General features: G+C 41.6%; 1 protein-coding gene across 4 annotated transcripts in view; it reads left to right on the plus strand.

Moving 5' to 3' along the window:
• The first annotated feature begins 215 nt into the window (after window positions 1-215).
• SULF1 (sulfatase 1) overlaps window positions 216-27,658 on the plus strand; it is a 176,750-nt gene continuing 149,307 nt past the window's right edge. For 3 of the 4 annotated variants that reach the window (XM_046642716.1, XM_046642717.1, XM_046642718.1), the window contains exons 1-4: window positions 216-284; window positions 616-936; window positions 14,926-14,985; window positions 26,101-26,199. The gene's annotated coding sequence lies outside the window, so the exon portion shown is untranslated. Of the gene's footprint in view, window positions 285-615; window positions 937-14,925; window positions 14,986-25,972; window positions 26,200-27,658 lie in introns of those variants that run through there. The other variant, XM_046642715.1, reaches the window with a different exon arrangement.

Consider the following 27,658-nt stretch of genomic DNA (forward strand, 5'->3'; position numbering starts at 1 on the left):
CCAATAAAAATAATCAATGACAGCACAGCCCTGTGCTACCAAGTGCTTTGACAAAGAGATGTCTGTGAAGGCAGCGATTAAAAAAGCCACCTTTATCTATGGGAGCACGTGCTATTTTACATGAGTAGAAACTTACATGATTTTCATTGACTATTTCTGAAGTTCAGCCTGTGGCAAACAGGGAAGAGCTGTATGTGGGAATAGAGGAGTTCCTGCTCGGAGCTGCGCCCCCACCCCTTTCCTCCCAGGAATGTTGGGGGCAGCCACGATCTAATCAAAGGAAGGTAGGAGTTTAGATTTCAAAACGTAGATGTCACATTTCAGTGCAAACTACTCCTACATTAACACTTTATCAGTATGTCAGGATGAATCTTTTATCTCCTTGGGGGGCGGGGGAGTGCCTGGCTGAGAAGATTGCCCTCTCTAGGCTGGCAGGAAAGGATTTTTAGTGTTGCTGTGCATCCTACGGAGGGTCCCAATCATCCCCAGGGAGCGCAGGAGTTGTGAAAAGTAACGCACAACTGGCCACCAGAATAATTCTTTCCCTCCACCTTCTCTTTAGCACCTCCCACTTCTCCTCTTTTTATAACAGTCCTTTCTCTCTGAAAATCTCAGGTTACTTGACTGGGAGTTCTCAGACCTCCAGTTTCAGCCCTGCCCTCAGCCTCCGGTCGGTGAGAGACACCAGCCCCAGCAATTGGATTGGGCAGCCTGTCTTGACACACCACTGTGCTGAGTGCTTGAGGACGTGTTTCACCAGATGGTTGGGGTTAGCGTGTGTCATCACGTTCGAGTGGGGATTAGGAGCAGGAAGGCTGCCTTGCTGGAGCTGTGTGGTCTTCTCCAAGCGAGAGTTGCAGGCAAGAGAACGACTTGGCTTTTGGAAGAAGAGGAGGAATTCATTTTCCGCAGCCCCGGGAAAACCGATTTTTTCAGGTAAAGTAAAGAACATTGACTGCTCCTCTCTCTCCGTCTCTCTCTCTCTTTTACCCTAGTTTTGAATGGAATGCTAGCGCAGCACACTTGTCAAAGCCAGTTGTTGCTATCCTATCAATGCTGCTATTGTACGGCTGACAGATAACAGTGACGTGCTTGGTGCTTGGCTGTCTTTATAGAACTAACACTCCTCGTCTCTTGCTCTTGAAGGTGTAGCTAAGAAAACGTCTTTAGGAGTGGTGTTCGTCCCCTTTCATATCCTCGTTACACACTCAAACCAGGAGCTCTAAATTGTTCATAAAGGATGGACATGGCCAAGGGAGCATTTATTCCAGCTCTCGAGATTAAAATTCACTTTCAAACTGTTGCATTTTGCTACTCAATTTATCAAAATTCTTTTAAGAGTCTATTACCGAGCTGCTGGCAGAGATGGAAATGCTTTCTTAACCGATCTTTGCAATGTGGATTCTGTCTGACTTATCATGGACCAAAGCCTTTTTAAGAAATGGGGGGCATTGATTCTAAAGTTTGCAAACTCCTTCAGAGGCGAGGCTGCCCTCTGAGCAGCTGATCGGCTTTAAAACAAAACTGCTTAGAGCTAGAAGAAAAGCAGAAAAAGAGGAAGTCAGGAAACGCTCTTTAACATAGTCCTCTTGCCCCTGCAGGGGGGGCAGATGGAGGTAATTCGTTTGCAGATCTGTTTGTGAAAGTTTTACAAGTCATTGAAAACTAAAGTGGCATCTCTGTGATGGATCATTAAAGTCCCTCCATTTATAGGTTTTAAACAGGCTATCTGAAGTGTTAATTAAATGTAAATAGATTTTCAGCCTTGGTTATAAACAAACATTCAAAAAGGTTTTAATTATAAATTAGTCATTGGAAATTAATGGTCATCCGGTCCCTGAGCAGCATAAAATGGGTTGTCGTCATATGTGTGAGCAGTCGTTAACGTAACGACTGCCAAAACCACCCAAATTAAATTGAACTGGATACAACAATGGGGTTTATATGCTATGTTTAATTTGTGCTACCAAAAGAAAAGCCTTTCAAACAGATGCCCTAAAGTTTTCATTTTTCAAAGTTTTGATCAAGCTGGTGAGTCAATGAGTTAGTTCCTTTGCCCCCTAACAGCCTTGCCCCCCCTGCATCAATGTTCCTATACCTATGGTGCTCCAGAGTTCTTGGTCCTCCTGGACTTTCACATTTGATAGAGAAACCCAATACTGTCCTCAGCCTTTGCAGGTGAGAGATTGTCTGAATAATACTGTATATAAGCTATTCTGAAATAGGAGCTGTTGAGTAGGTTGAATAACAGGATTTATGGCTAGTGCTTTGTGATTTTTGTGTTCAACTGCATAAAGATGCCTGGAAAATGATGTTTCAAGTTGCATTATATAATTTTTTTGCAATCAGTCCCTTTATATTTTCTAATTGTTCTTTTACGATATGATTAAAAAGTTACGAGCAAAACAATATTTTAGTATAGTGGTTGGTTGTTATTCAGAATGTCTTCTGGTTACGGTCTTAAAAATCTACTTCATTGAGAAAACATCCTCAGGAATAACCAGGCAGTTATTATGACTGGGTATTATCGGATTCCCAATATTACATAACCAAAATAGGACTAAGTTCATAAGCTGGAGTCTTTTGGAATTCCAGTCATTCCATTTTGGCTTTACAATGGTACTGGGGTTTAAAAAAATAAAGGCAGAAAGGCAAACTAATATCTCGTGTTGTGTCAGGATTAGGACTCTGTGCACAGCCTGTAGCAGGGATGGGGCTGAAGACAAATGCCCTTTTTCACTATGGCAGAAATATTTCAGGAGAAAGTAAAGTTCCTCCGCACAGATGGGCTGTTCCTCCGTGAGACGCGTCGTGATGGCATCTAAAAAAGGCAAGTTGCCGTTTAGCCACGGGAGCCCCTCCAGCATATGTCCCTAATGTCACAGACTGACCACCAGGCTGCCTGCCCAGGATTTTGACAAGATGGAAGAATTCCCCCCAAAGGTCAACTGTACAAAGGTTTAGGCAGGAGGGAAACAAGAAAGGAAATATTGAGAAATAATAAATTCACACCTTGAGAAGACAAAGTTGTGTGTTATTCCCCCTAACGAGACTAAAGTAATATGAAAGTAACTTAGCAAAACTAAAAGGGTCTGCTTAAAAGACAGTGCCCACAGGGCAATTCTAGTTTCTTGTCAAAACCTCAATCTACTGGTCCAGATGGTAAACATTCAGAGACATATTTATGGTGACTTCTACATACCTCAGTTTGACATTTGGTTTCTTCCTGACAGCCCTTGTGCTGGTAACACACATGAAGTTCCCGTCAGCGTTCTAACAGCTGTGAAAGTGTTTGACACGAGGGATATCCCGCCCCATGGAGCGAAAAACAACTGGGGTACAGATCCCAATTTGCAGTGTGGATGCATCCTGCTATCTATCCGTGTTGTAAGGGGATGCATCTTAGAGGTGAAAAGCAATCTGAAAGCTTGATTCATTAAATTACAAAATCCATTTTTATGTTGGAGCGGAAAACCAAAATGCATTAATCCAGGTATTCACTGAGCTCGTGGTAGACTTAAGTAGGAACCCGCATCAGAAAACTCAAAAGCTTCTACTCTGTTCTTCTAAGGAAATTTATGTGACTTCAGGCACATTGTTGTGGTCATTTCCATTGTCATAGTAGAGACAAGTGGCAAGTGTGACAGTTGGCATTTCCTTTCTTAATTATACATCCATATGGGAATGGACAGGAGCTTGGTTCTACTGTGTTTTCGATTTAAAGTGGTTTATTCTTTAAAAATCCAGAAAGCAGGATTTTTGATACTGAATATTGAGCTTTCCCCAACCACTGCCATATGGATGAGGCCAACCAATGGGTCAGGTCAGGATGTCTGGTTCTTTGATCCCTGTGCAATATTTTTGTGTGGAGAGCACGGAGTAAATTTAAGGGGATTAAAATTTTTGAGGAGCTGATTCTAAATAGATTATTATTTTTATCGTCATTATTGACTTTGAGGGAAAAGAGGCTTACGGATGAAATTAAGTCCATGGTCATATGGTACATTTACTTCTACTTTAGGTTAGATCCATGGGGAAAAAAGTTATTCGAAAGAAGATATTTTTTGGAAAAAGTTTGTTCTGAAATATGTTTCTTGTTTAAAATATTTTCAATTCTAGCTCAAATATGCTGGGAAGGAGAGAAATTAGCCTGATAGTTTTTTTTTTTCTCTCTCATATTCCCCTCACCCCCGTAGCTAATCTGTCATCAAATTCTGAGTCCTTCCTTTAAAACATCTCCCACATCTGGCCCACAGCTACCGCACCAGTGAAATGATCGTATCACATGTGGGTCATTACAGCCACTCCTAACTGGTCCACTTGCCTCCATTTCCCTCTTCTGTCCTCCATTGCAGACTGAGCTTCCTAAAACACTGCTTCCCTCAAAGCATGTCTCAGCTTAGAATTACCACCGGGACCCTCATCATCACCCATAATCATCAGAATTTCCCAGTCTGATGGATGTGCTTGCCCTTCTTCCTTGGCTCCAACTTTCTGACCGTATCTCCTAACAAACCCCTATGGGAGCAGAAGTCTACCCTCACCTGCAGCTAAAGGGGCCACCTCAAGTCCACCCTTCTTGGTCTCTTTCCTTACCCCATCCTCGGTAGTTTTCTGTCTTCTTGTCTGCAAAATGAGAGTCTGTTATCAGGTGCACCATTCCTTCTGGTCCTACACTTATCAAACAGTGTGTGGAACGTCCTTGTCGCCTCTGTGTACTCATCCTTCAAGAGTTCAACTTAAGCTCTACCTCCTCCGAGAAGCCTCTCCTGACTACCACATCTCCCAGCAATGTTTTCCTTCCCTGGAAGCAGACCCTTCATTATCTATAGGTTGCACTTAGCACAATCGCCTGCTTTCTAGTCTGCCTTTTTATCCCTTGACTCCTCAGGTAGGATGAAGTCTCTTAAGACAGGGACGGGCATGGTTCCCTTTAGTGCTCTAGAGGAGACACTAACAAATGTTTGTTGAATGTCACGGGGACATTCAAACATCCAAGGTCCTTTTCTCTCTGGTTGCCCTACTTAGGAGCCATTTGCCGTCTAATGGCTCTCTTCGTCCTCAAGAGGAAAGGAAAAAATGGAGGAAACTTGATTGGCTGTATTTTGGGTTAGCTTAGGAAAAATACCACTTAGAATGTGAAATTATTGCCCAAAATTAAATTTGAGTATTATATGAAAAATCCGCCCATCTATTTCAGCTTTCTATAATTACGATAGAAATTTCATGTATTAGCTGCCCTTCTATGGTATAAAATTTCGAACATGATTTTGGAAGCAGGAGAGTATAGTCTTCGGATTCACACAGACTTGTGTTCTAATCCAGGGACCACATCTCACTAGCTGTGTGGCCTTGGACAGGTGACTTAGCCATTCAGCTCCCTCCTCTGTAAAATGGAGATAGAAATACTTACCTTGGGGATGTTGCGAAGAAAACGTAGAAAGCATCTTGCTTAGCACATGTGCAGTAAATGGGAGAGAAAGAAGGTTGGTAGGTATGTACAGAGAGAGATCTAGGAAGCGTGAATATGTTCATCTCACTTGTGTCAATCGTTAATTTTATCTATTTATAGTATGTCTTTAGCCTTTCTTTCTGCCACCAAAGGCAGGGTGATGGGGAGGAGAAGGCAATCAGGAGAGTGAGAAGGAGAAAGAGAGAGAGAGAGGGAGGGGGCTGCTTTTGGCGTTTAGGGATTTGGAGCAACTGAGTTAATGGATCTGTAGGGACAATGGTGACAGTTGAATACACTTTGCAGGGAGGAGCAGAGTCCTGGGTCCTGCATTACAGGATCATAAAGAGCAGGCGCTGGGCCACAGGGCGGGGGGAACAAAGGGCCCGAGCAGTGGACCCCAGCAGGGAGTTGATTCACCAAAGGCTCATGTGCTCCTCTTCCTTCCTCCTGGCCCACTATTTAGAAAGAAATAATAACTTGGCAAAACATTGCGGAGAGTCAGGTCAAGCTTCCAGAAGTAATTGGTAAAGCCAGATACCGTTTAGACAAAACAAAGGCCTTGGACCTTTGCTGTCCTTCACCCTCAAACCAAAGTTAACAGAAAGCTGAGAGCATCAGCTTGAGCTCTGGTCTGTTCCCAAACTCTGCACCCAGCATCAGACACTGAGCCTTCTGCGCATGCCCTTTCTCCAAGGGGCAGCAGACTGCGAATTCTCTAACGAAGCACTGAATGCCACTGTGCAAATATGTCCTGGGACACTAGTCATTCAATTTCAGTTTTCAGGATCTTGGGATAGATCAAAGGATACTCTTTCCTGTCCTGATCATCTGGTCTGCACCTGCCGCAGGCCAGCGAGAGGAAAGGAAGCAGAACTCCTCTAGGACGAAGGGCAAGGCAGGATTCCTGGAGCTCCCTCCCTGTCCCTGGCAAACATGTCTACGGGACTTCCGAAAAGAAGCATCAACAGTGATGTTGCGTGACCTATTCTTCAGCTGTAGCAGCTAAGCTAGCTCTTTGCCCTTAAAATACGTGATCATGGACTACTGCACAATATGTGAAACCTCTGTTAATTTTTTCTTCAATGTAGCTCTCTACTTTACCTTTAAAGGTAAAACATTTTTTTGTATTCTGCACAGCTATAAGTCTATAGGAAACTATTTCTGCATTTTCTAAAATGTGAATCTAAGGGACTCGGGCATGCCAATGTTTAACTGTAGTGGGTGAGGTTGATAGTAAACTGCTGTGTTGAATAAATGAACAGATACACCATGTTTATGGATAAAAAATCTTCACTGTGAAAGGTCAAGCCTCTCAGAATTAATCTACACATTCCATGTAACACTAATCATCTTCTCACACAAGGTGAATTGGCTGGCTGTGGGAGCAGAGTTTGGGGAGGGCAAGACCATCTCCAGATGGCTCTGGCTGAATGTAAAATAAAGACTCGAAAGTTCATCTGGATAGTAAACTCACGAGCACTTTTGTAAAAACAGAGAGTACCATGGGAAGATGGGGGCTTGTTTGACCATACCCAAGCACGTTATAAAACTGCAGTCATTGAATTGTCAGTTCCTATGCAACTGGCCCTGGCGAAGATTCTCATCTACCTTCATGTATTCTTGCTTTTGCTGTATTCATCCCACTTTTAATCTCGATTCTTTTGTTGGCACTGTCCAAATCTTCAATTCAGCTACAAATTTTTGTTGCTAGATACTGGTTCTGTTGCTACAGTTAACTGAAAGCCTGAACTAGTTTCTCAGCACTTTGTATTACAGTTTTTCCCATCTGCAAAGAGGACTTCTGATGTATACAACTTTTCCATGTCATAGAATACGTAAAAGGTCTGAAACACTTTGCCTCAGGAGCTCAGGGAAATCCCCCTGAATCCATTCCCTTAATGAAAAAGGCCTCAAATATACCAACCTGGGAGTTAGCCCATTTTTCTGAGTAATAATAGAATGTTCCTAATAAACAAAACAGGAATCTGAATTACAGAGTTTTGTTTACTGTCCAGTTTTGTGGTATGGTGTTACAACTTAGAGGCAAAGCCTGCTATACTAATTTAAAGTAAAACTTAAGGTTAAACTCTTATAAGATATTAGCTATGCCAGACTCATGGTGAGAAAAGATTAATTGCATGCCTAGTGTGCATTTATTGATAAGTTAATTTCAAAGCATTGCACCTGTGGATATTATCTTCAAATTCATATCACTAATGTGGCTTAGCAACAAAATCACCTTTCTGTAATATTCCATGTCCTCTAAATAGACTTCCCGCCAGTTTAAAGCATCCTCCTTAGCCTTCTCCTGCCAATAATCAATCTTCGCCTGAACAGAATATCCTAGTAAACAGATGTGCTTGGCATTGCATCCAGAAATTCTTGAAACTTCAGCTTTTAATTTTTATATATAAGAAGTGCATCCCAGAAAAGAGAGGCCCTACAAATCATGTGCTCCTTTTTCCCTCTTGAGAACTTCGTGCTGCGAGGAGAAAGGAAAGTATTCTGAATATAGCACATGAATAAAAGCATAGGGTAGATAATTTTTTTTGACGCCTGGAGGCTTCACATGTGTTATCACATTCTTCTTCATATATGACATCTATATTTAGTAAAAGAGATTAGGGGATACACTCAATATCAAACAGCTTAAATTACTTTTTAGCAGTTGAGTTGATGCCCTAAGGAACAGCCATAATGTGCCTTCTAAATAGAATCAGAGCCAAAAGGAACAGGCTTAAGAAATCTCCATCAATGTGTTAATTCATTATTCCATATGTATGCAAGAACTTCCCGTGTGTGTATTTCTGTCCTAGTGCAGAGAGGAATACAAAATAATATACGACACCTTCCTTGCCCTGAAGGAATGTCTAGTTTAGCTGTAAGAGGAATACGTATGCAAAAAAATTTTTAGTAGTAATGCAAAGAATTTTGTGGTTAAGTATCACTTATTTTGTTGTTAGTGCCCTTGAGTCGACTCCAACTCCCAATGACCCCGTGGACAGCAGAGCAGACACTTCTCCAATGTTTTTGTGTCATCCTCTCACTGTCCGGTGCAGACAATGCTCTGCTGCTATTCATAGGGTTTTCAGGGCCAATTGTTTTTCTGAAGTAGGTGGGTGGCCAGGTCTTTCTTCTTAGTTTGTCCAATCTGGAGGCCCTGCTGAAATCTGTCCATCATTGGTGACTCTGCTGGTATTTGAAATACTGGTGGCATAGCTTTCAGCATCATAGCAACAAGCAGCCTACACAATATGACAACTGACAGACAGGTGGTGTGGTTCCCTGACTGGGAAAAAAACCCAGGCCAGTGGCAGTGAGAGCGTCAAATCTTAACCACTAGACCACCCGTTGGTGGTACAGCAATCAATTATTAGTATTAATAGAATAAAAAGGATGTCAAGAGAGCCCCCTATTGGAGGAGCTGGAACCTGAGCCAGGCAAGCCTTTGCTCAACGTCCACAGGCAGATGAATCAGAGCGATGATTCATCGCCATCATTGACAAAGTGCGTGGGGACAGCTTATTTACCCTCTCTTTCACTCAGTTTCCTTCTCTATAAATGGAGATATGGTTATCACAAAGGATTTTTATAGGAATCGAGTGAGATAAAAGTAAGACACAGAGAGTCGAACATAGTAAGTGCTCAAACAGCTGTATTTTTTTTCCAAGCTGGCGAAAATAACTGCTTGAGCTGGGCTTGGAGTTCAACTGAGTGCGTCATTTTCAAAGAAAGGCACAGTATTTTTGAGTGGGTGGCTTTGCAGAGATGCAGTTTGGGACTACAACGAAGGGAGGCACTAGGCAAAGAGGTGGAGGAGGAAAGGAACGGAGAGAGGAAGAAAAGAGGAATAACAGAGGAAAAGAAGAGAGAGAAGAAGAAGAACAAGGAGGGGGAGGAGAAAGAGTGTGGTTCTCTGCTGCTTCTACTCTCTGCCCTTTTCTGTTTCGAGCATGTCATGTCACAGCTAAATTAGGCCAGATTCAGAGTGTCCTGACACATCAGGCAGAGAGGTTGGACTTTATAGTTAAAAAGTGACTTAGGAAGTTTACAGTAAGTACTTCAGGAATGGGGAGAGAGAGAGATAGAGATAGAGACAGAGATAGAGGTGAGAGAGAGAGAGGAAGGAGCGAAGGAAAGAGAGAACAAGACCATTGGGAGCATACCAAAAGTCGAAAAAAGTTATCTAGTCCCATTGATGACATTGAGAATGAGGAAAGGATGGGTGTAAGAAATATCATGAAGAAGGGCCAGCCCGGTGGCACAGTGGTTAAGTTCACACATTCTGCTTCTCGGCGGCTGGGGTTCGCCGGTTCGGATCCCTGGTGTGGACATGGCACCCCTTGGCAAGCCATGCTGTGTTAGGCATCCCACGTATAAAGTAGAGGAAGATGGGAAAGGATGTTAGCTCAGGGCCAGTCTTCCTCAGCAAAAAGAGGAGGATTAGCAGCAGTTAGCTCAGAGCTAATCTTCCTCAAAAAAATATATATATATATTATGAAGAAATAAGTAACAGTGTCAACAACAGTGTCAACAACAACAACTCGGTGGCTGGTCAAATAGAGGACAAAAGAGGGGCTGGCCCTGTGGCCGAGTGGTTAAGTTTTCCTGCTCCACTTCAGCAGCCCAGGGTTTTGCCAGTTCAGATCTTGGGTGTGGACCTAGCAGCACTCATCAAGCCATGCTGAGGTAGCATCCCACATAGCAGAGCCAGAAGGACCTACAACTAGAATATACAACTATGTACTGGGGGCTTTGGGGAAAAGAAGAAAAGAAAAATAGAGAACAGAAGAAAGATGAGTGACAAAGGTTATGCTGAAGTATCAAGCCCAGGAAACAGGGAAATGGTGACACCACCTAAGGAAAATGGGGGTTCTGCAAGTGGAATTTCATTTTGCAACACCATAAATTTCCAAAGTGACAATGGTCATGATGGAACAAATGTTTATCTGTTATCTGTAAATTAACGGCTATGCTTAGGATAACTTTATAATGCAAACATGGTAAATATATGTATATATAAAGGTTTAATAATATAATTTAAATGGATAGAATCTAATTTTCTGATCATTGATGGGCATAAGAGAAAATACGCAACAGGGATTTATGACATATTCCTCCTTGGATAAAAAGGATCTTTTCTCAGATTAAGAAAATGGGGGCCAGCCCCATGGCCAAGGGGTTAAGTTCGCACGCTCTGCTTTGGTGGCCCAGGGTTTCACCAGTTTGGACCCTGGGCACGGACATGGCATCACTCAATCAGGCCATGCTGGGGCGGGGTCCCACATGCTACAACTAGAAGGACCCACAACTAAAATATCCAACTATGTACTGGGGGGATTTTGGGAGAAAAAGCAGAAAAAAAGAAGACTGGCAACAGCTGTTAGCTCAGGTGCCAATCTTTAAAAAAAAAAAGAAAAAAGAAAATGCTTGGCTAAATAACAATTCTAGTGTTTTTCAACTTTGGGGATGTAATGAATTTTCAAGTCAGAACAATAAACTACATCTGCAAAACATCCATAATTCTTTTCTTTCAACTAAGAAAATGTTGGTAGAGAGGGACATACAATTTAAAGAGAGTCTAGAGGCAAGAAGAGATGAAACATTTAAGTTGCTTCTGCTCATAAACTTTTAGATTTCTGCCTTGGAAGAGCTGGGCTGACATCCTTTTGCAGAATGTATGAATGACTTATTTTGCAAATGATAGACACGCGCCCTCCTTCACCCACTACAAAGACAAATCATTCTTAATTTTAAGGCTTGGGAAGATTTTCCCATCCACCTGCTTTTCTTTCTGTTCCCTCTTGCTTTGCTCTTTTATTTGTTTCAGCCACATTTCATTTTAAGATCCTCTTCAAAATAGGAGAGCCATGTAGTCACATCCTTATACTAAATCCTTGAATAGTTTTCAGGATTAGGTATAATTTTATTAGAAGTAGAAGATTGCATTTCCCATTTCAAACTCCCCCACTAGATGTTGGGGGGCAGCGTGATTGAAAGAATACGCTGCTTGGGTCAGCAAGATTTGGAATTAGAATGTACTTCTAATACTAGAAATTTATAAGACTAGCATTGACCTATGGCAACTTGACAGCATGTTGGTTCCTCAAAAGAGACTTGGATTCTATTCAGGTCTTTAATGAAGACTTTGGCCTGTTTTATTTTACTCAATCGAGTTTTCTGAACCACATTCTCTGGTTCCTATGGGAGAGATGCCAGCCTAAATATCAGCACCTGTAACCTATTTCTCATTTAGGGTTGCCATGCCTGAGGGTCTAATTGGCATGAGCCAGTTTATATTTGGAAGCTATTAATGGCTAATGACTGAATTGGCAATTCTTGAGACATCCAGTTCAATGAAGCAAGAGGAAAAAGTATAATTCACAAGTGCCATAGTTAGGTCAATAAACGTCATCAGCAACAAGCACGAAAGTTGGGCTTGGCTGCCAAGTGTAATACTAGATCAGATGTCTTCATTTGGTACCCGCTTAGGTCAATGGGCTAATGTACTTGCATGGAGATGAGAGTATGGAACGTAAACCGATGTTCTTAAAGTTCTTAATTTCAGATTGTCTAAATTCAGATTTCAGTTCAGGATTCTCTTCATACATGTTCAGCCTCTAGACCCATCTCAGAAATACAAAGACTTCTTGAATTGGAGAAGCGTGGTCCTTGTAAGGAAAGAAAAGTGAATAAATGGAGAGGAAGGGGAGAAAAAGGAACATCAACGTGGTCAAAACATGTTCAATCAGAGAGTTACATTTTTTTGGGCACAAAAATACAGACAAAAAATAGAGAGAAAATAAGGTACATGCTTCATGTATAACAACTGTTACTCTCATTAGCCATTTTGCTCCAAAAATCACTATCCGTTGATCTACCCCTCTGAGCTACCATGACAGTAATCTCAGAAGTGGAATTGGAGGTTTTCCCACAGTTGCCTCTGCCACTGTCATAAACCCTTTGGAAGCTTAGAATACCCCACTAGACTGCCTCATTGGCTTCAGGTAAATCATATTTCACGCTGAGCAAGTAATAAATTAACACGTTACTAGCAATGAAGGGAAATTTGCTGAATAATGGCAGTAGTGTTATAATTAGGAAGAAGCGGCAGGGTGGTCCAGTGGAAAAGAATTGGAAACCTGGATTCTAGAACTTGGCTGCCATTAATAGCACTATATTGGACAAATTGGTTAATCTTTCGGGAGCATGCCACCCACCACCTCTTTGCATTTATTCTGCCATTCCTTCAACTAGATTACATCATTCTCCTCTACTGGCAAACTCTGCTCTTCCCTTAAGACAAGCCTAAATAAATAAAATGTTCTCCTTGAAACTAAAAAGGAGGGTAAGGAGAAAGGGGAAAGACTTTCATCCAGTTCTGCATCACCTCATGCTTCTAAAGTGAGCTCTATACTTTCTCTCTCTCTCCCTCCCTCCCACTCATTCGACACAGCAGTGTTAAACCAATCTTCCGTTTTCATCATGTCATCCCGTTACTCTAAAACAGCCATCTCCCAATTTCTACAGCATCCAGTCTAAATAAAACACCAGCGTGTAAGGTCCTGCATAATCTTTTCCACTATAACCATCCCACTTCCCCTATGCACTTTCTTCTCTTTACGAAGCTGGTCAAGCATCTCCTGAATTTAAATCACTTAATTTTACGGCTGAGCATTTGCTCATACTGTTTTCTGGGCTGCGGCTGCCCTCCCATCATGGTGCCCAAATCTCAGCTATCTTTGAAGAAAAATCCCCCCCGTTACCTCTGTGGAGCTTTCTTTCATAACCATACCAACCATTGATAATTTCCTTCTCATAGTTTCTCTCCTACCGCTTAAAATCATGTCATATAATTTTAGCTCTTAATTAGGTACAGTTTTGCATCTATTGCTATTCTATTCTTCATAGGTTTTGAAGGATAACTGGGACAGAAAATTGCAATTTTGTCATTGAGAAATTTTAGAAAACTAATCAGCGGCAAATCCACAGCTATACCAGACAGTTCCTTTGACAATGTGGGAGGCACTACCTCATGCCCCGCTTCTCTGGCTTACATTTTTTTTCCATCTTCTGCCCACATCACTCTCCGGGGCTGCATTTGAGCCAGCTGGAGTCCACCAGAAACAGATTCAAATAGACAATAGGCCAACGAGAAGTCCCATCTTCCTTGATTAGACGTGAAATTGTATAGCTGGGTGTCACTCACACGCCAGCCACTCAGGATTCTATGTTATCAATTATTTTCTCTTGAGAGCTGAACTGACGAGATTGTGACAATCCTGCTTTTAAGGACCTGTAAAATTATGGCTAGACCAGAATTTCAGAGACAGCGCCAATTACATAGACCTGTCCCGCCTAAATGAATATATCTACTATCTGTTGCATAACATAAATTAAAATGCCCTGTAAACACCATCGTAAATCCTATTGGATGGGGTTTTTTGTTTGTAGGGGGATTTGATCGTAAAAATTCTTTGGCTAAGAGTCACATTCTCATTTGTAGGACAATTAGCCAGTGAGATGAGAGACTGTAAATTACTTAGAAGAAAGAGGAAATTATCACACATTCTGTCAAAGCTACTGGATCTTCTTTCTTGTAGCTTTCTTCAATAATTTAGAATCGGGATAGGTTTTCCAGGAAAGGCATATAAGATACCATAGAGTCACAGAATGTTAGAGGTATACCTAAAGATTATCTAAGGAAAATCTCTCATTTTACATCGGAGGAAACTGAGGACTGGGGATATTCAGAGACCTGACTAAAATCACAAGACTCATTCTTACCAGAGAGTTTATCAAAGAGTGCAAGTCAGTGAAACCCTACCAGGACTAAAGGGAGTTCATGTGTCTATCGCACATTAGGACCTAGCAAGAAAGTGAAGGTATGAGCCCAGCTCTCTCTGTGACTGTGGGTCCTCTTGCTGAGTGCTATGATGAATAATCAGGTACCGAAGAGAATTCTTGAGACTGGAAAAAATACCAGAAAAAGGTATATTCCTTGTTCAGGTGTATTCCTTGCAGAAAATCCACTCTAATGAAAATACTCATGCACTGTTGCTATGGATGATCTGAAAGTATGTAGTTTTATTATAGAGAACCTTCTTTGTAAAGGCAATTTTTTAACCTATGCCAAAAGAACGTGACCCAAATGATGACGACAATATTAATCATTATTCCTTCAAAACATCTTCACCGGAGCCAAATCACTGGAACTTGCAATAGTTGAGTATGCAAAGCAGATACGCCATTTCTGCACACCAGAGGACAAGCTCCAGTCTACAGGGCTAATGAGTGGAGTAACTAGCGTTAGAAGCCATGTCTTCCAACTCCCACTTCACTGCTCCACTTTAAGTAATTCAAAATACATCACATTTTCTCAATATTAGGGAAACATGTTGCATTTGAACAGTAGAGCTGTTCCTCACTAATGTCACCTCATTGAGAAATAAACATTTGAAATACTTCCACAGGTACTGGAATTTTCCCAAGAGAAGATTAAGAGCAACATTCTCCATAGCTTAATAAATCACGTGAGTGTACATACCATTACATATCTATATAATTTATGTTTAAAACTGATTTATTTGTAAAATAAATAAAATCAATCATTACTGGATTATAAATTATTTCATAGTCATTCACTTACATTTTTCATTTTGTACTATAAAGAATAACAATTTAATAATTCAAAATAAAAGATTAACTTAGAATATTTAACTGTGGTTTTGACTTTTTGAAAAAGAGTTTTATTTTTAGAACATGTTCCAGATTTCCTTTTTTGTTGTTGTTGTAAGTATCCAAAGGAATCCATTATGATTTTCAGAGCAATGACAGAAATATGTCACAGGAAAAAATAGTATTTTCATTTACATTGTTAAGTTATTGGTCATATTTCAATCCACTGGAGAAGGTGATTGCAAATCTGGTTAGAATTATAAAGAAATCAGGCCTACCAATATTACAATTTCTGATGAAAGGGAGAATTCTGTTGAGAGTGTGAAGATAGTGTGGTGCAATAATTACCTGTTTGTCATAAAGCTAAGCCTTATTTCAGTGAATGCTGAAAAGAGATTCTATGAACAATTATTTATTTGGTCCATAAGAATATTTTGTTCATAATTTTTTCAACTAAGGCTATGCGTTGAACACATACGTAAAACACGCTTTCCTATTTCGTATTCTATTTGTATCTCAGTTGTTGTCTATAATGAAAATGAAGAAGGTCATTTTCACTACTCAACAGGAGAACCAGAAGAAATAAAGCTGAGCTCTTACCACACTCTTTACAGCTCTATTCTGCCATTGAGCAGCAAGTGCCCTTGAATGTCTATGACCTTTTCTCAAATATGTTCATAATCTCCACCAAAAAAAACACATAAAATGGCTGTTAAGTAAAAAACAGCACCAAAAAAAGATGCAAGTCCTCGCAGGAGGAATATAACTCAAAAGGCATGACACGTAGAGGGAGAGCATCCGTCTCGTTTCTCTCACTCGTCACAGAGACCCTTAGCTCTCGTCTTCAGCTTGTTACATACATGGACAATGGACTTTCTTAGTCTGTACTCCACTACAATTTGTAAGTCCTCTAAGGTTTCATATAATTTGATTTTTCCCAGGTTATGGAATACGCATCCCTTAATTTGTATAACGGTTTATACTTTCTAAAGTGCTTTCAAACATTCATTTGATTTTGACAACCCTGTGGAGCATGTCACACAACCACGTACCTGTGCCCCCTCTAAAGAAGAAGAAACAGAGCCACAGTCTTAGGTAATATGCACTGAAAAATATTTAGGGGTACAAGACCATGACATATGCAACTTACCCTCATCGAGTTCAAGGAAAAATATATATATATTTACATAGAGAGAGAGAGAAAGGGAGAGCAATTGATAAAGGAATGGGGGCAAATTGTTAATAACAGATGAATCTGAGTAAATTTTGTATGCAAGCATTTTTTTCATTACTCTTGCAACTTTTCTGTAAGTTAGCTCAACTCTCCACACTTCAGTTTTTTTTGTTTTTTAAAGATTTTATTTTTTCCTTTTTCTCCCAAAGCTCCCTGGTACATAGTTGCATATTTTTAGTTGTGGGTCCTTCTAGTTGTGGCGTGTGGGATGCTGCCTCAGCATGGCTTGATGAGCGGTGCCATGTCCGCGCCCAGGATTAGAACCAGCAAAACCCTGGGCCTCCGAAGCAGAGCTCATGAACTTAACCACTCAGCCATGCGGCTGGCCCCAGCACATTTCAGTTTTTTTAATAATTGTTTTCAAATACAAATTTTTTGGAAAGATACAGAGAAGTAAAATCATTTGCATATGCTAAAAGAGATGAGTCGAGGAGAAGTGAAGAACCAGAATGCAGGTCTTCTGTTTCTCCACACTTCCTCCAAATCTGTACTCTATTTCTGTATAAACTGCAAAACTCAAATTTCTGTATAAACTGAATACTTTAATTTTCACTTAAAGTATTTATAAACCACAATCACACCTTTTGCCAGTCACCAATAATTAGTACCATAGCTCAGTGACAGCTCAGAATTATTTATTATTTAGCTATAACTTTTATTTATATATGGTATTATCTATTGCAAATCATTTTTACGACCCTGTTTTATTTGATTCTCAAAATGCTTTGAATGAAGTAGATATCACAGGCATTACTGGATCCACTTTACAGATTAAGAAACAGGCTGTGAAGGTTACTTATATCATTATTGTTCATGGCTACTAAACGGCAGTCATATTCTGCAGACAGACACTCAAGCCTAAAATTCTAGAACCAGTACTCTTTCCAGTATATCCTCTTGACATTCCAATGCTTTTTCATTGGCCCTAATGACCCTATCTAAAACTTCTAGGGATCATGTTATATTTAGCAATAGAAAAAATAAAATTCTCTTAAAGAACTAAACAAAATGACTGAGAAAGATGCCTATGTTTGATTTACTGATATTATATATAATAACAGCTGAGATTTATTGAGTACCTACCTGTCCTGTGCAAGCTAGTGCTTTATATAATTACTCAATTTAATTTTTTCAACATCTCCATGACACAAAATTCTCATGGTCTCTATCACACAAACAAGGAAACAGGGTCTGAGAGCTTGACCAACTTGACTGAGGTGATGGACACATGGGGGCCCAGGCAAGACATGGACCACTCCAGACCCCCTACCATTAATTATATACTCCTTATTCCACATTTTCCCTTGTTTCCTTTCAGCTCAGTTGATATTTTAACCAATTTCTTTTCCAAATATTCAGTAATTTTTAAATTCTGCAACTGAGAAAATTCCTTCCAGGAACATAGTTTGTAAGTTTGGAAAAGCATCTGTATGAAAAAGCAAGTACCACGTCTTATTTGCATCACCAGCAGCCCCTGGCACATATTAGCATTCAGTGAATGTTTGTTAAATGAATGAATGATGTTTGCAGCTCTCTATTAAAGAGACGTCATGATCTAAATACTTAAACACAAGACCTAAAAATTCAGTTGGTTCAATTTGCCAAACCTCAGCTTTACAGCAAAAGACACAGTTTAAAGCCACACAAAAAAAAAAAGAAAAAAGAAGAAAACAAATTTCATGTTTTGTTTCTTTTTAAATTTTTAAGCCAATCTTTGGAAAGCTGAACTGCTCTGTCAATAATCTGACAGATGTGGCTTTTGGTTTTCTGGATAACCTCTTTTAGAATTTAATCTCTTGTGTGTATGACAAAAAGTGACGCTCAGTCTCCCTTCCAGTTGGACTTTATGATTTTGCCCTATGCTGTAACCATTAGGATAAAAAGAGGTGAACACAGCTGGCTCACTAAGGCGCCCTCACAGGTCCCTGCTGAGCAATGATGCTGCAAGGGACCCGTCAAGGAAGACGTGAGCTCAAAATAAGTGGCCAAGTACATACGATACGCTTTTCCACCTCTCTTCTTCCTACCCATGCTTCCAGCCATCCCTTTGGTGGTTTCTTACCATTCCAGAGTTTCTGATAATATTCATTTCTATATATTTTCCCCCAACAAGAATGCTTAGGTGACATGAGAGTACCACACTTGCCTATCTCCTTCCTTCTTTAGTAACACGGCCTTTGTACTAGCCCACCACACAGACACCTTAAGTGCACGGCTTAACTTCACTGCAATGTAAGGGGATTTCAGGCTAAAAACTGCATTCGTGGAAGTCAAGCACACATCGGGTCTCAGGTTACTCAGCTTGGCACCAGTTTAAAGCATTACAGCCATTCCTTTCAGGCGCTGCCCGTTATCGCTCCCTTTGCTGTCCATCACCCTTGCCTCAGGCTCTGGCTCTTAGCCTCTGGTTCTTCTCACTAATGCACCTGCCAATCCCAGACGCGGGTACTTGTGGATTCTGCAGAACCAGGCTTTTTCCTGTCTGGGTCTCAGCACATCCTCTACAAGCATGTCTCAGAGTGTGCAACCTCTGCAGTCGGCTGTGTCCAGGACCCTGTCGCCTACACCTCCTGCCTTCTCTTTATCTTCTCTGCCCAGTCTGCACTCCTGTGCTTTGCCCCAGCTCCTGCTCTCTGATCATATGATTTTCAGTTGCAATTTATTCCCTTACCTGTTCACAAAAAAGACTGGAGGGAACCAAGTGGAATCAGCACATACCAAATTTATTGGCTGTTGCCTCCGCCTTTTTTCTATGTCTCTTTAATCCACTGTTTTCTAGTGAAAGCCTTCTTAGGATTCCTAACCCCAACTCCAACACCTTGAGTGTACCTGATCCCCTTAATAAGTCTTTGTCCCTGGGGCTGAAGTCACAACCATAACATTCAGGTTATTATTAATGATTATCAATCACCATCTTTTTTGTTTTGGTGAGGAAGATTGGCCCTGAGCTAACACCCGTTGCCAATCTTCCTCCTTTTTCACTTGAGGAAGATCATCGCTGAGCTAACATCTGTGCCAATCTTCCTCTATTTTGTACGTGGGACGCCACCAAAGCATGGCTTGATAAGCAGTATGTAGGTCTGTGCCTGGGATCCCAACCCACGAACCCCAGGCCACTGAAGTGGAGCACGCGAACTTAACCACAGTGCCACCGGGTCAGCCCCAATCACCATTTTTTTTAAAGACATCCCTACTGTTTTCCCTCTATATCATTTAATATCTATATTTAAAGACAGAAACCTGGACAACCGTTGTCAGGGTCACCCCTTGGCTAATGCTCACTGGAAAAAGGGCTATGTTCTTTACTCGCTCAGGGCAAATAATAATGACGGAGCGCTTAGGCCAGGAGCACCCTAGAAGACTCCCAGAAAAGGAAGGAGAAACTGAATGCTACCGAGTACCTACCACACGCTGGGCTGCTGTTCGCTGTCAGACTTCATTATTCCCATACTAGTCTTTCTGCTTATAAGTAAAGGAACTAGACAAAAAAACTGCATGCCTGTAGAGCTGGGATTTGGACCCAAATCAATTTGTCTCTAAAAATCAATGTTGTCTCTCAAAAGAAAGTCCTATATAAATGCTAAACAGTGAAACCCAGTCATTAATTACATGAGGAGTCTACCCTTTCCTGTAATTTGTACCTTTTTTTCCCAGACTAATTAATTTCCAACGCAGGTAAAGAGACTTCTTCCCACAATTTACTAGGCTTTTTGATAAAAAGCTAAATGAAGGTTTGCTGTGAAGCTGGTGAGGAAGAGAACACTGAGATTCCAATAAGAAACTGTTAACTGGTGTGCAACACCATGCCTATTAAGAGGAGAATGACTCCTATGGAGTACGCGGACTGGTCCATACACTGCTTGTTGAAGGCTGGCCGAAGCGGGCTCCTGACCAAGCCAGCCCTGAGAGGGTTGGAACCACACTATGGGTGCTTTAGGATCTAGGGCATCACAATGAACACGCCGCTCAGGGTTTTCCATAAGGCATTATTACTGTTGTAAAGAAGAAAGACATACACGCTTACTTAATGTTTTCCCTTGATTTACGTGTCCTTGCTTCCTAAATCATTTCCAGAAATTCTTAGGAAATGTGAAAGGAATTTATCAAATAAACGTGTTATCTCTTCCTCCAGCAGAATGTCAGTTCACTTCTTGAAAGATCCCCTCCAAATTCTTCTTCATTTCCAACTGATGTTAACACACTTGAATATACACACCATAATTAGGAAGCCAATTTATTCCGTTAATTTGCATCAGTCTAAATAATTTTTCCTGACAGATGACTTCCGTTCTAAGTACCAAGTACCTTTTAATCCTAGGCAGGTTATTGCTAAGGATAAATGATTTCACGTTTCTCATAAAGATGCCAGTCATTAAGAATATTAACACAAATTCCTTCCCCTTGAATAGAAACGAGCTGTCATTTTAGCAGTGTTGCTGCGTCAGCCTTTCTATTGTCAAACACAACAAATGATGAGAAAATCAATTTACTCTTTAGAATTAGTCAAGTGAGGAATCCTTTGAAGTGGGGGTGCAGGGTTTGCTGGATTCTATAATCACATAAAAGCAAGTATTGTATATATGTTGGTAAAATGTTGTGAAATTTAATGAGAACTATTTGCTGCCATGGACCTTCCAGACAGACTCTATCTCTGAAAAAGAATTCCCCACTCCTAAAATAGAGGTTTGATGAGCACCAGATGTGGTTTAAATGAACCCTTGTTCAACCGAACTAAGAATATATTTTGATCAGAATGAGGCACAGTCCAGGAGAGAGGGGAAGCGACCGTAACACAGCCTCGGTGTTAAGGTTGGTTGGAGAGTTTGAATATATTTATTTACTCTATAAAGCTTCTCTTATAAGGCAGAATGCAAATGAGCTTTTAATTAATACTTTCTAACAGTTGGAGATACCACACATGCTGCTTATGAAACAATTTACAATTTACTTTGTAGTCCAAGAATGTGTGGAGGAAAGCAGCTCAATGGGTAGCCACTACCTTTAGAGCGGGAGTAGATACTCCTAGTCCTGGCGCTGGTCTGTAAGTTCCACAGCTTGGTTTCCCCACCCATAAAGGGAAGATTAGATTGTTGTTCAAGAATGACAAGCATTTCATATTTGGAAGTGGCTACATAATGAAGTGCCTGGATTCTATAGAAAGGCTGAGGAGAAAAGAAGATTAATTTCAAACCAAAATCTAGTATAAACATGACCTTCCTACTGTAAATCCCATGACTAGGAAAAGAAATTACATCTAGAGCTTTGTTTCTAGGGCTGAGAATTTGGAAATAAATTAATATTGGGATGTTTCAGACGGAAAAAAAAAAAAGATCTGTTTATTTTAATCTCTTGTCTGTGGAGATGAGAAAAATTCTTTCTCCTGCAATTTACTGAAAGAATGCAGTCAGTAAAGATTTAAATGACAGGAATGGAAGGGTCATCATTTTATTCCTTTGCCTTGGGGCAGGGCTACAGTTAAGCCATCCCAGAAAAGAGAACAATGCTCTTGTTCCCAAAAATCTCCAGGTGAGAATAGTAAAAATTAAAAAGAGCAGATGGGAAAGCTCAGGAGCCGTGAAATTAATAAAGGTCAGTTCAGACTGACACCATTTCAGTTAAAATTCATTTCTATTTGCAAATAGCCTGACACTTAGCGAAACTCCCAAGGATGTGATATTTGGCACTAGCTCTCTGAAAATTCCGTTTAGTATTAGTATTAGTTTCTGGTCATCCTGTTGGTGAGGGAGGGAGTCCTGCCCGAGGCTTCTGGGATAACCACACGCAGGACATCTGACACTGGACACATGGGATAAACAGCACTTTATTGCTCACGTATACCAAGAGCCCCAGGGGAGCAGGGCACTACACGCCACGTAGGGCCACTCAGAGGTTGCATTCAGGAACAGAGTCAACAAGAAGAGGTTGTGGGGGCAGGCTTTGTAGTAATGAGAGGGTGAGTTGTACCCTGGTTCCCAGGAGAGGACGCGATTGGCTTGTCTGTGATTGTGTGGGCTGGCGGGGAAGTGAAACCCATCAGGTTGAGGACCTGGTGGAGTACAGCTGGTCCAGCTGGAGGAGAACTAGCCAGGTGGGGAGGCTTTCCCACTGTGGGAGAGGGGGCAAAGCAGGGGACAGGAGAACTCACAGACCTTTGGGCAGAGATATCAAGGGAGCACGTGAAATCTTAGGCCTTACAAGCCGGTCATCCATATAAACTGTGTCAGATCATATGATGCTCACTTTCTTGGCTATACCTGACCCTTCTAAGAGTAATGTTTCTGTCACACCTATTGTGTCTCCTGTGAAAACAGTCGTTTTTGACTGGGTTGATAAACATGGGGGCGTAAGCAGTTTTCTAGCAAGAGTACTCTCAAGCCAAAGCTTTATAATTAGCTAAATGATTCATGCAGAAGTAACCTTTGCTACTCATTTGGATTGGAATGAAAAGATGAAGAGAGCCCTAAATCATCCAGACAAAGTACATATGTAAGTCTTCATTTGATTTTAATTTGTCATGAGGTGAATGTTGACCAACTTTAGACTTATAGCCAAAGGGCCAAAAAAATGGTCTAGCTTGCTGAAGTGAAGGTATTCCTGCCTTCGTTTTTTAAGAAGAATACTGTCAGGAAACACAAGCAGGTCAGACTCTCTCTCACCTTCCCCGAGACTTAACAAGTGAGGAGTTAAAGGACACGGGGAGGCCAGTACACTCAGCAGAGCTTGGACATCTGCAGTTAGTGTTGGACCTGTCATAAAGTCTTAGGCGAGGCACTTCATCTCTCCGGACCCCAAGTTCTGTGCTTTCTTAATGAAGAAGTTAAACTAGATCAAGTGTTTTAAAGTATTTTTTTTAGTAAAACCCTTGTTTCAAAAAAAATCTAAAATCACCCTATAAAACAGATAGAAATGAAGCTCTTTTTGAATCCAATGAATGGAGCCTAAGCCCAATTGACCTGCCCCGCCCCCACATTTGCTCCACCCCTCCCCCAAGATTCCTGAATCACTTCCATGAAAGCCTAAGGCTTCTTGGAACCCAGCTTGAAAACCAGCAGAAGAGATACTATCTAAGGTTCCTTCCAATTTTCAGCAGAATGGAAAAATCAGAGACTACGCAGTCAGGCAGACTCAGGTTCCAATCCTAGTTCTCTCACTTCCTAAGCTGTATGACCAGTTTCCCCATCGGTAAAGTGAAGATAAAAGAGCTCTATTTTAGCACAATTGCTAGGTTGAGAAGGCATGTAAAGCATCTACCCAGTGCCTGAAACCTAGTAGGGACTCAGGAAAGGTAGCTATAATAACCGTTATGGCTCTGACTTGAGCAGAACAACATGAGGGAAGATCCTATACTTGAACCCCTAAATTACAATGAGACCTCTGTCATTTCTGAAGCTAAAAACCTCAAGAACTTGAGGCTAAAGTTGCTCTTTTGAACCTGAATTGGTTTTTATTCTTCCAAATTAACGGAGGTGGGAAAATTCTTCTAATTCACTGAACATTCTGTATGCAGTGGAGACGGTGTACTGTGTGGACACACCCCAAGTCTTTTAAATGACACCATGGTTGATCCAACCACCACAGACGGAATTTAAAGCACGTTGCTTTCACCAAAGAATAATAGGGGAAATGTCATTAAGAACATGCTAATACTAAACCACAAGAAATTCAGTACCTGATGGCTCATGTTCTGTATTTCACCGTGTATCATAAAACAATTCACCAGAGAGCCATTGTTCATTTTTGAGCTGCTGTTATGATAGCCTGCATTCTTTCAATAGTGGAGGAGTTCCTCCATAAAATGCATCCTAGAAGTCTGTGAGTTCTGAATATCTCACCTTTTGGGAATTTTCCCAGCATTCTATTAAGTAAGCTCCATTTTATAGGCCCTCTAATGTGCCGTAGCAGAGGCTCAGGAATGCCAGCATTCCTGTTACCCTCATGAACTTTAGGCCCTAATGGACGCAGACTCAAGTAAAGTTTAGACTCTCCTCTCCACGTTTTATAAAGCTTTCTCTTTTTGTTTTTTGCTGAGGGAGATTCGCCCTGAGCTAACATCCACTGCCAATATTCCTCTTTTTGTATGTGAGCCACCACCACAGCATGGCCACTGACAGACCAGTGATGTAGTTCAGTACCCGGGAACCGAACCCGGGCTGCTGCAGTGGAGCGCACTGAACTTAACCACTAGGTCACCAGGGCTGGCCCTTTATTTTTTTTTTTAATTTATGGAAATTTCCACACATACACAAAAGCAAAGGCCGTCACAAACCCTCATAAGCCTATTGCCTCATAAGCCACAGCTCCAACATCAACACCTTGCCACCACATGGTGGCTTTCACCTGAGCCCATGGAGGTTCCACAGGCCCTTTCACTCCAAGACTGATGACCCAGGTAAGATCGGCCAACACTCATTCAGCAGCTGCTTCACCCAGGCCCCTGGTCCCAGGCCACCCCAGAGAACCACACAAGGTCCCAAACCCAGGAAGCCAGATAACACATGAATTCCAACAGAGAAGCCAAGTCAATAGGGAGAAAGGGGGAAATTTGGGAAGGCTTGTCGGGAAGATGGGATCTGAACTGAACTTTGAAGGGAATGGAAGTGTGGACATTCCAGGGGGAGGAGGAGGATGTGAGTAAGGAGAGGAAGTGAGGGAACTGAAAGGCCAACTTTAGAGAGTGATTCATATTCTAATGTGGTAGGTAGGTGAGGTGAGGGCCAGATGGGAGGCGGGAAATGAGTGTGGAGACACACGGAAGCTTCGAATGCCAGGATGAGGAAGGCCCTGACATGTTGGGGAGCCATTTCGGGAGCGGGGCAGGATAATAATCACCTAAAGAAAATAGGAGGTAGCAAGTGCGGGAGGGAGGGCAGCAGCGGGTTTCATGCTCAGGGTGAATCAGAACTTTCTCCACCCCAATCTCTGGGAAAGAACCCTCCGGCTCGGTTCGTGGCTCCCACAGAGAAAAGAGCAGCGAGATTTAAAATAGAGGATTAAAATAGAGGGTTCGGCCCTGGCATAGGGAACTCCCTGCAAATCATCCTTAGGAAAACAAGAGACCAGGAATAAAGAGAAGCAGGAGAAGCACCTGGTCCGAGTCGCAGAAACATCAGTGTTTACTGAGCACTTGGTCTCTGGAACGCCTGCCTTTCCAAATACCACATCTTCCTCATCCACTCCATCCTGCCACAGGCAGCTACTGTGCCGGGCGCTCGGGGAGGGGGGAGCTGGAGCCGCAGGCCTGGAAACCCGGACTGCCCTCCAGCCGGTCCTGCCCCCGCCTCCCTCTCACCCACCCAGCCTTCCCCTCGCCGGCCGGCCAGCTGCAGCGCACTGTTTGTTTGCCGAGGTTTGCATGCACATATTGAGTTGCCTTTTTTTCCAGTCAGTTCAGCAGTGTCCCGAAATTCACCCCCGGTGTAACTTCTGCCTCTGCTCCTCCTCTTCTTGGAACTGCCTTTTGTTTGTCTGGCAGCCCTGGTTCTACGGGGGTGTGTGATGATAATAATACGCGGGCTTATATAACCCGCTTCATCTTGCAAGCACTTCGCAGACAGTCCCTAATGCATCTTCGGGGCCGGTGGCGGTGGCGGGCCGGGCGGCTTTAGCGGCACATAGGAAACCCCAAGCCGAGGCGCGGAGGCCAGAGGGAGGGCAGGGAGGGTCAGAGGCCAGGCCTTCCTGGCCCCCCGCGTCTCGGAGGTCAGCGGAGATAAGGAACAATGACTCTCGCCCTCAGGAGGAGGAAGGAAGTCCCGCTGCCACCTTATCTCTGCTCCTCTGCACGCTCCCAGTTCCCAGAGCTTGTTCTCTAGAGAAGATTTCGAAGGCGGCTTTTGTAAGTACGATGCTCTGCTTTTGCTTTAAAAAGGAAGGAAGCAAACTTTCCTTACTGCCTTGTCCGTTTCATATTAGTTATTCATTAGAATCGTTTCCCTCATTCAGAGTCTTAGGTGATGGAAAGTGTGTTTCTGGCCAAAGTCCTCCACCCAATTGGGTCCCTCCTAAAAATAATAGGAGAGGAAAGAGGTTTCTGTTGATAATTCACTTGGCATAATAGCACCCAGGAGAGGTGCCGAAATGGGCCACTTTCACTGCATCCTAGTCCTGACTGTTTGTTGTACACCCACACACACATCCGCTCACCTGGGAGTGGAGCCCTGGTTATTCACCTGGCTTGTTAGGCAGTGAGAAACTGATGCCACAACTTTGGTCTTCAATTTCTCTGCTTCCCGTGCTCATAATTTCAGGCAAATGTAATTGTTGGAAGTTTCTTTTCACACTATGAAATAAATCCCATCTTTCAGTGCAGGCTTGAAACTTGCGCTGGCTTCTGTAAACTCTGCAAAATCCGGTAACTATAGTGGATATGTGAATTGTAAGTTTTTCACTGCACAGCTGAAGAGTGTAAATGTTAAAGGAACATGGACACTAACTTCTTAAGGACAGGCGAAACCCAAAGCTCTGTTATTAAACAACGTTTGTGTAAAGAATGCTGAGTTAGCAGTATTTTTCTCAGCGATGATGCTCGTTGCTTTGAGAAATTGTCTTTCAAGAAAGGTGAATTTAAAACTCTAGAATAACACTAAGAAAGATACAATTGCTGAACACGTGGAAAGTAGGATTTACTAATTGAATAAGCCACCAATATAAAGTTCTATTTTGGGTAGTTGTACAATTTGCATTTATAAAACCATGGTTATAACTTGGGGCACTACGAGATGTAGAAAATTAGTCTTTATTTCAAGTAAGGAAACTAAGAAATATAAATTGACAATAGTGTAGAAAAGAAAGCCCTCTTACATTTAATGCCGTTAAGTGCTCTGATTAACGCACTGAGCTTGGTTGTTTTTATCTTTAGATAAACAGATGTGAAAACCATGTACAGTGTGTATGTATACCTGTGTATGTGTGTGTATATATACAGGTGTGTATATATACACACATATATGGAAGAGTTTAGGATAATTAAATATATGTATTTAAATATGTACAATATGTAAATACATATATTTAATTATCCTGCACTCTTACATTTGTTATATCTATCTAGTGTTCAGTATTTTACATGATAGTGTAACATCCAAAATGACCCAAGTGAAAAGATTTCATATCAAATTTCAGAATGCAGTAGAGCTATTTGTTCATTATTTATTCAATAAACATGGAAAACATTATAAAATTATGTCTATTTTTAAGATTTCCTTTAAATGACATTTCTACTTAAAATTCTCTGTGGCTTCTAAGGAATTCTAAGGCCATAATTAAAGTTGAAAATGAGACCGGATTCTAGCTGT

This window comes from Equus quagga, chromosome 16 (genome assembly GCF_021613505.1).
Source record: "Equus quagga isolate Etosha38 chromosome 16, UCLA_HA_Equagga_1.0, whole genome shotgun sequence".
NCBI classification, from domain to species: Eukaryota; Metazoa; Chordata; class Mammalia; order Perissodactyla; family Equidae; genus Equus; species Equus quagga.